Here is a 6,000-nt window from a genome sequence, read left to right as displayed (position 1 = left end):
CTACCAATCACTGGCAACCAAAACCGGATGCCTGGCAATCAACACAGCAATGGGACTAGACACCCGTTGGCCACTAAGATGGCTCTTGGAGGTTGCCATAAAACCTTGACAAAACTGGAGATTCCTGGCCTCCTTCAGAGGTGCGTTGGAATTGATCTCCTTGGATCACGAGATAAACATCTTTCCGACTCAGGGCAGTGTGGTACATCCCATGGGAGAAGCCTACTTGATGGTGGCAACCTTTGCTGAGAGCCTCTCAAAGGGGCTGGGCTTTATTTCTGCCCCATGAGTCTCAACCTCCAACCAACCAGCTGGGGATGAAGCATCACTTGGGGGCAATATTTAAAGTCCATCATCAGTGCCCTGGTTAAAGGATGACAGCGGTTTGGTGGTGGTGGAGGGGGTCAGAGAGTGCTAAAAGGGGGAGAGTTGAGAGGAAACATCTGGGTTGTATTCTAGCACAAAGTGCGCCTGGGGCTCCTTCTGACCCTGATTTCACGAGGCTGAGTGTATGATTCACACGTCAGTGTTAGGGATTAACTTTAACTGGGACCGATCCAGGCTGTCCTGAGAGCCACCCCTCAGCTTGCCATTCCAGGGTGTGGGCTGAAGTGACCCACAGACTTTGCAGCCCTGTAGCAATTAGGTGGCTGCTCTGGAAGTCATACCGTATCTTCAATACCCTCCCCACCAAGGCTCCCTCATTACATGACTCATTACGCAACTCTCTCGTTTTGACAGACATTCCAAGGTTTTAATGAGTCATAGAATCACAGAATTGTAGAGTTGGAAATGTTCCCGAGGGTCATCTAGTCCAATATCCTGCAACGTAGGAATCTCAGCTAAAGCATCCATGACAGATGGCCATCCAACCTCTTCTTTAAAACATCCAAGGAAAGAGAGTCCACCACCTTCTGAGGGAGTCCGTTCCACTGCCACTTACCATCAGAAAGTTCTTCCTAACATTTAGTTGGACTCTCCTTTCTTGTAACTTGAATCCATTGGTTTGAGTCCTACCCTCCGGAGAAGCAAAAAACAAGCTTTCTTCACCTTCCGTGTATTACAAGCAGAGGTATTGTGCCACTAGGCTGCATCTTTTCAACTCCTACTCAGAGTAGACGCACTGGCATCAACAGACACGGCGGATTTAAGTCCATTAATTTTCAGTTCAGTTCAGATTTAAATATGAATCTGCCTAAGAAACCTGCTAAACTGCATATAAATAGGTCCAGGGACTTTTGTTCTAGGCACCTTTCAAGTTGATTTGGGTGTGTGCAGAACTAAAAGGGAACACATTTGCCAGGTATAATGTTTTCTTCCAGTTACAAGCTTCACCTATCAGTTGTAGCAGAGCTCCCCCTCCTGATCCTGGTGGTTTCCTTAGGCTAAAGACATACGGTAAATTTCTATTTTGAAAAGCTTTTCCCTCTCCCCCCCATCCCGCCACCCTCTTTTTTTTTCTTAAAAGTTAAGCTAAGAGACTTAATTTCACTTTTAGCAGATGCTTGTCTGCATCGTTTTTTTTATTACTGGCTCACCGAGATACCACAAAGGGGCTTCAGAAGCTCCCTCTTTCAACTCGTGCTGCTTCGTACATATCTATTTTCTCTTCATACACACTCCAAATCCCTCTGATTTCCCCCTGGCATGGGAATTAAGTGAAGCACTTCACCTGTTGGGTTTCTGCCTGTCAAGCATCTGTGGAGGGCACAGGAGCCCTGCCAGGGAGATGAAGGGCCCCTGCAGCTTCATGACTCCACTTTCCCCATCTACTCTCCCCCTCATCTTGCTTCCTCAGCTTTCCTGAGGGGCTGTTGTTTTATTGCTCTTGTCCCTCTCCCCTTTTCCAGAGAGGCAAATTGCTAGACCTCAGTCTGAAAAAACTGACCGAGTTGGGGCTGGAGGGAAAAGATGTGGGGAAATGCAGGTGGGGCAAGCTGACCTCCGCCTTGTGATTCTTGACAAATGACCACTGCCTCCCTTCTCATATGCTCCCCTCTCCCTCTTCTCTTTCCTTGCACTTCATAGACAATATGAGAGGAAACTAAGGCAGGCCCAGGCCCTCCCCTTCCCTCCCCTGACAGACATAAAATGGCCGCCTTATCCATTGCTATGGAGATGGGAGATGTAATTACCCGCAGGGAAAGGAGGTTGCAGTTGGGAAGGGGACTTGAGAACTGGTTCCAAATTTTGGAAAAGAGCAACAAGCATTTACTCTGTGTGGGTTTATTATTATTATTACTGTTGCAATCCAACCCAGCAGTCCTGTTATCCTTCCTTCCTTCCATCCTTCCTTAAGCCACACAGGTGGCGTTGGACACAGGCCTTCAGAGCCAGCCTTTGCAGTGCTTTATGTCAGAATGGAGAAACCAGCTGGACGGTGTGTGTTTTTTTAAAAACAACAGTGCTTCCTTTAAGGATAAAGATTCCTGCTTTCTGCCAGTATTAACAGAAGCAAACATCTTGGCCAGGCAGCATTTTTTACCCATCAACATTTCACAGATTAAAACAGGGATGTGCTTGTAAAAAAACAAAACAAAAACCCTTATCTTAACCCAATATTTATTTCTATGGTGCTGCAAGGTCAGGTCGGCGGTTCGAATCGCCACGGCGGGGTGCGCTCCCGTTGTTCGGTCCCAGCGCCTGCCAACCTAGCAGTTCAAAAGCACCCCTGGGTGCAAGTAGATAAATAGGGACCGCTTACTAACGGGAAGGTAAACGGCGTTTCCGTGTGCTGCGCTGGCTCGCCAGATGCAGCTTGTCACGCTGGCCACGTGACCCGGAAGTGTCTTCGGACAGCGCTGGCCCCCGGCCTCTTAAGTGAGATGGGCGCACAACCCCAGAGTCGGACACGACTGGCCTGTACTGGCAGGGGTACCTTTACCTTTACCTTACTGGCCAGAATGCTATTTCTCCTGAGTTATAATTGTTTCTAAAGCCTGGTCTCTAGCAAAAACTTCCAAAAGATCTCCAGCACTGGATAAAGGTTTTGGTCCTGAAGGACAAATTTATCATGCCCAATTCACCGCTTTTGAATTCTGAACATTAAGTGGTAAGTAAATACTCAGAATAAAATAACCGATCACTGTGTTTGCGAAGAAGAGGTTCCCTTTCATCTCTGGGGGTGTTTTTTAGACTGTCACTATTTTGCAGGGAAGATTCAAGAGCATATGGGAAATTTATCTTTGCGCAGTCAACATGGATTAAAGTTGCTCTGACATCCTATTGCAACAAACCGGCTTTTTAAAAATGGAAAAAATAGACTTTTTGCAGTTATGGAAAGTGACTGGGAAGCACATTGAAAAGTAGGGGATGAACGAATGGTTAACAGGAAGACATGTAAACACCCTGCAAGCAAGTTAGGGCGAACACAGGACAAATGGTTATTGTTGTATTAGTGCCCTGCAAACATGTCAGAACAAATGCTCACTAAAGACCAGTCTAGGGGCCCCTTCAGACATCCTTTTTATTTTGCATTCATGATCATTTGTGTTCATGATGGTATATCAGGGCAGTTAGACACGTCCAGTAGTTTTGAGGTAGACAAACAGCTTCATCTCCAATCAGTGCATCTCCTGTACCTTCCAGCTGAAATCCTGTGATTTTGTATAACATAAATACCTAGGCCACTGGTGGGATGTTCCCCACTTTTGTTGAGCTATCATGCAGAAGTGCCCCTCCAGATAGAAGTAACACATTTTCTTGGAATGAAGGTGAGCAGAGACTGTGGTGTCTTTAGGCTATATGGTTTCATTTACACATAACCTGAGCATTCAATGGAGGGGCTCGCAGCATCCCCTCAAATATTCCTTCTCCCTTAGTCTCAGCTTTGGATTCCATCACAGATCAAGCATCTTTCTTTCTATCAGGCAGTGCTTTGTCCTGGATCTTTAAAAAAAAGCTCAACAATTTTGGGGTGTCCTGGTTTTTACTTATTGAAATATGGCAACCCTAGCTCAACGGATGGCATTAAACTTCTGGCAGTCAAACAATGTATTTTGTGGTGTTATGTCTACCTGCTCTTCTGATGGCAGGGTGTGATCCTGCTTAGGGCTGAGTTTGGATGTTCACCCAAACTCAACAGGATCCCTCTTTCTTTGTGTCAGCTTGTGTGAAGGGGGATCGATCCTGCTTAGCGCTAGGTCCTCGCTTTGTGCGGTGCTGTTGGTCAGGCTCTTTGGGAGCTGCACAAAGCAGCATTGGGCTAGCGCCACTCTTTCAGTCAAGCTCTGCCGTTACTTATGGCTTGCCCCAAATTTCCTCATGGGTCAAATGGGGAAGGCCGGTCCATGGGTTGGAGGTTCCCCACTCCTGATCTAGGGATACAAAAATTCACCTCAGGAGCTGAAGGCCTCTTGCCTTGCCTCAGGCAACAATACCACCTCGGTAAAGGTTGAAGGCAGGCCTGAACACAAAGTGTGAATGAATTTTAACATAATGTTTAAAACAAACACCACTAAGACAGAGAATAATGTCCTGATAAGAAATGTAATTGTGCTGAAATAAAATGCAGAATCAGGAACAGTTGCAGAAGTACTTGTGTCAGCTGGTAGCTTTGTTATTGTTGAATTTGAGACTAGGAAATTGAAAAGAAAGCAGTTAGCCAATATGATATTCATTAGTAAGAAATCTTATTTTTAAAGATGGGGACTTCTGTGACATTCGTCTTCCCTGCAAATGATAAAAATTGGGTGGAAAACAGACAAATCATATGGGTATTGCCATAGCTAAGTGTAAATTGCCACAGGCATTGAAACTTCCCACATGATCTTGATGTTGACCTGCAACTTGTTGAATGCATAGTAAAATGTCGCACGCACAGGGTCTTTCTTTGGAGGCATTTATTTGTGGGTGTCTGTCAATGAATTTTCACATTGGTTACATTGGTCACAAGTTATTTGCCAGAAAAGCTCTCCCCCCCCCACATTTCCCAATTTCCAATATTACCATAAGTTTGACACTTGCCCATGAAACATTAGCTCATTATGTATATTTCCACAGGTGATTTATACCAGAGCTTTCTAAACTGTATGTTGCGACACGTTAGCGTGTCCGCTGCAGTGTGCAGTTGTGTCACGCGAAGGCTCCCCGTGTTCCTCCCGGAAATGGAAAGGGGTTAGTTTAACCTCCAGTTTGCTAGTAGAACTGAAATACTGTGTTGGGAAACAATGCATGTCTAAAAAGTGTGCCACCAGCATGAAAAGTATGGAAAGCTCTGATTATACTTTTAGAGAAAACACTTATCCAAGTTACAGATAAGATTCTCAAGGTTGCAAAAGTTTTGCATGGGTCACATATTTCAAAACGTAATAAAAAGAAAGCATTGAAACTACCTGTGGCATGTTTCTTGAGTATTACTGTAGGGAAGGTGATGATAGTTAAGAGTTTAATCTTAATTGGAGTTAAATAATATAAGCTAAAACACAAAATATGATATAAAGAAGCTTACAAATGTTACATAGGTCACCACAGAATTCTCTAACTCCTCGAAAGATTCCATCAGTGGTGTCTCCGAAAATTTTTACACATTACTTGGGAAGGCAGGCAAACTAATATCAGTGTACTGGAAGAAGCAAAGATCACCAGTGCTGAAGCAATGATTCTTCAACATCAACTTTGTTGGACTGGTCATGTTGTGTGGATGGCTGATTATCGTCTTCCAAAGCAACTACTCTATTCCAAACTTAAAAATGGAAATGCTGGTGGTCAACAAAAGAGGTTTAAAAACTGTCTCAAGGCAAATCTGAAAAAATGTAGTATAAACACTGACAACTGGGAAACACTGGCCTGCGAGTGCTCTAACTGGAGAACAGCCTTTACCAAAGGTGTCATGGGTTTTGAAGACACTCAAACTCAGGATGCAAGGGGGAAACGTGCTAAGAGGAAGGCATGCTTGGCAAATCCACACCGTGATCAACTCCCGCCCGGAAACCAATGTCCCCATTGTGGAAGGATGTGTGGTTCCGGAATTGGCCTCCACACTCATTTATGGACTCATTG

The sequence above is a fragment of the Podarcis gaigeae genome (assembly GCF_964106915.1).
Source record: "Podarcis gaigeae genome assembly, chromosome: 16".
NCBI lineage: Eukaryota > Metazoa > Chordata > Lepidosauria > Squamata > Lacertidae > Podarcis > Podarcis gaigeae.
The sequence above is the reverse complement of the archived record's forward strand: the minus strand, read 5'-3'. Positions refer to the sequence as shown.